Genomic DNA, 3,248 nt, shown 5'->3' on the forward strand with positions numbered 1-3,248 from the left:
TCCTTGGGTAACATTCACTCTGAAACTTGACAACCTATGACTTAAATACTATAAAATGAACAATACTGCTTAGGTCATATGATAAGGGGTTATGACAGAGAAGAAAACAAAGATATTTTCTTCATGTACAAATACAAACATACTTATAACAAAACAAGGAGGAAATATTCATAGCATCACAGTCCTCATTTCTGTAACTGACCACATGGTTGTCATTCATATTTATGACTCCCTTCTTCTGCTACCCATTCCATGTTCCCTTTTCCCTAAGTAAGCACTTCAGCTGGCCATTGTTCTTTGACTGGTGGGGTGACCCAAACCTTGATTCCTGAAGTTTCTGGGCCATTGGTAATCATGTCTGGATTGGGTTGTTGCAGTTTTCCATTGACTTTAATCACAGGGAATGGTAGTACTAAAGGACAATTTAGGGGACCTCCTCTATTCCAGGAAAATTCTTCTTTACTTCCATTGTACACTTGTAGTCCTTTTTGTCCTTGATAATCAGGATAATGCAATAATCCCCTTCCTTGCTTGTTGATTCAGAGGCATGAGAAGCCCAAAGTGGTCAGGTGGCAGTCTTAACTTCCAGTTCAATGGAAATATTGTTGTGCCTCCTAGTGGGAGCACTCCTCCTTTTGGAACCAGGACTTGTAGACCAGCAGAGAGGAGGCAGTGAATTTTTTTCTACTGGATCACTAAGGTTGATAGTGAGTGGTGCCACTCCCATTTCTACCCCTTGATTCCTGGACCCATGAATCCTGGCTATGGGAGAAACAGCACCATAGAGTGGACACTGATTCAGAGCATACACAGCTTCCTGGAGAACACTGCCCCAGCCCTGCAAGGTATTACCTTCTAGTTGGAACCATAATTGAATCTTCAACAGGCCATTCCACCATTCTATTAACCCAGCTGTCTCTGGATGTTGTGGAACATGGTAAGACCAGAGAATTCTTTGAGCATGTACCCATTCCCACACTTCATTTGTTGTGAGGTGGGTTCCTTGATCAGAAGCAAAGCTTTGTGGAATACTGTGACAGTGGACAAGGCATTCTGTAAGTCCACAGATTGTAGTTTTGGCAGAAGCATTGCATGCAGGGAAGGCAAGCTCATATCCAGAGTATGTGTCTATTCCAGTGAGAACAAATTGCTGCCCCTTTCCTGATGGAAGTGGCCCAATGTAATCAACCTGCCACCAGTTAGTAGGCTGATCACCTTGGGGAATGGTTCCACATTGGGGACAGAGTGTGGCTCTCTACTGCTGGGAGGTTGGGCACTCAGAGGTGGCAATAGCCAGGTTGGCCTTGGTGAGTGGAAGTCCATGTTGCTGAGCTCATGCATAACGTCCATCCCTACCACCATGGCCACTTTATTCATGAATCCATTGGGCAATGACAGGAGGGCTGGTGAAAGAGGCCAACTGTTGTCCACAGAATGGTTCACCTTATCCACTTGATTATTAAATCCTTCCACTGCTGAAGTCACGCTCTGGTGAGCATTCACATGGGACACAAATATCTTCAGGTTTTCTGCCAACTCAGAAAGGCCTACCCACATAACTCTTCCCCTGACCCCTTTGTCATCAATTTTCCAATCATATTCCTTTCAAGTCCCTGACCATCCAGCTAAACCATTAGCAACAGCCCATGAATCAGTATACAAATGCACCTCTGGCCAGTTCTCCTTCCAAGCAAATTAACAACCAGGTGCACTGCTTGAAGTTCTGCCCACTAGGAGGATTTCTTCTCACCACTCTCCTTCAGGGGCATCCCAGAAAGGGACTGCAGTGCTGCAACTGTCCACTTTTGGGTGATACCTGCATATTATGCAGAACCATCTATAAACCATGCCCGAGTTTTCTCTTCCCCTGTCAACTGACTGTAAGGAACTCCTCCAACAGGCCATACCCCTTGGGCTAGGAAAGAGAAGGTACTGTGGCAGAAGTAGGGACCATGGGCATTTGGGCCACTTTCTCATGTAACTTATTTGTGCCTTCAGGACCTGCTTGAGTCCTATCTCATATATATTATTTCCGTATTATGATAAATTGCTGCTGTGCATGCCCAATTTTATGGCTTGGTGGGTCAGACAACACCCAGCTCATGATAGGTAACTCAGGTCTCATGGTAACTTGGTGGCCCATGGTTAAGCATTCTGTCTCTTCTAAGGCCTAGTAGCAGGTGAAAAGCTGTTTCTCAAATAGAGTAGTTATCTGCAGAGGATGGTAAGGCTTTACTCCAAATTCCTAAATCACTGCATAGTGATTCTCTTATAGGAACATGCCAAAGGCTCCAAACAGCATCTCTATTTGCCACTGACACTTCCAACACCATCGGATTGGCTGGATCATATGGTCCAAGTGGAAGAGCAGCTTGCACAGCAGCCTGGACCTGTCATAGAGCCTCCTGTTGTTCCAGTCTCCACTCAAAACTAGAAGCTTTTCTGGTCACTCAGTAAATGGGCCTGAGTATCACACACAATTGAAGAATATGTTGTCTCCAAAATCCATAGAGACCAACTAAGCATTGTGCCTCTTTTTTGGTCATAGGAAGGGCCAGATGCAACAGCCTATCCTTCACCTTAGAAGGGATATCTCAATGTACCTCACACCACTGGACACCTAGAAATTTTACTGAGGTGGAAGGCCCCTGTATTTTTTTGTTTGTTTGTTTGTAACTCTTATCCTCTGACATGCAAATGCCTTACTAATAAATTTAGAGTAGTTGCTACTTCTTGCTCACTATGTCTAATCAATATGATATCATCAATATAATGGACCAGTGTGATGTCTTGTGGGAGGGAGAAATGATCAAGATCCTTGTGGACAATATTATGACATAGGGCTGGAGAGTTGATACACCCCTGAGGTAGGACAGTGAATGTATACTGCTGACCTTGACAGCTGAAAGCAAACTGTTTCTGGTAGTCTTTACTAACAGCTATTGAGTAAAAAGCATTTTTCATATCAATAGCTATGTACTGGGTACGGGATGAATTGACTTGCTCAAGCAATGATACCACATCTGGTATCCTCAAGACAGTCTAGAGATTGGGTAGCTGTCTCCTCAGGGCAGAATGGGTGTGTGTGTGGGGGGGGGGGCTGTTTCCTCAGGTCAGACCATTAGAGGTATATCTAGCAAACACTCAGCAGAATCCAGGTTCCAATGTCCTCACTGCCATCATTATCAACCCATATGTCTGTATCCCAATTTTCAGGGTCACATTCCTTTCCAATCAATGCCCTTACT

The sequence above is a fragment of the Choloepus didactylus genome, chromosome 5 (assembly GCF_015220235.1).
Source record: "Choloepus didactylus isolate mChoDid1 chromosome 5, mChoDid1.pri, whole genome shotgun sequence".
Lineage (NCBI taxonomy): Eukaryota > Metazoa > Chordata > Mammalia > Pilosa > Megalonychidae > Choloepus > Choloepus didactylus.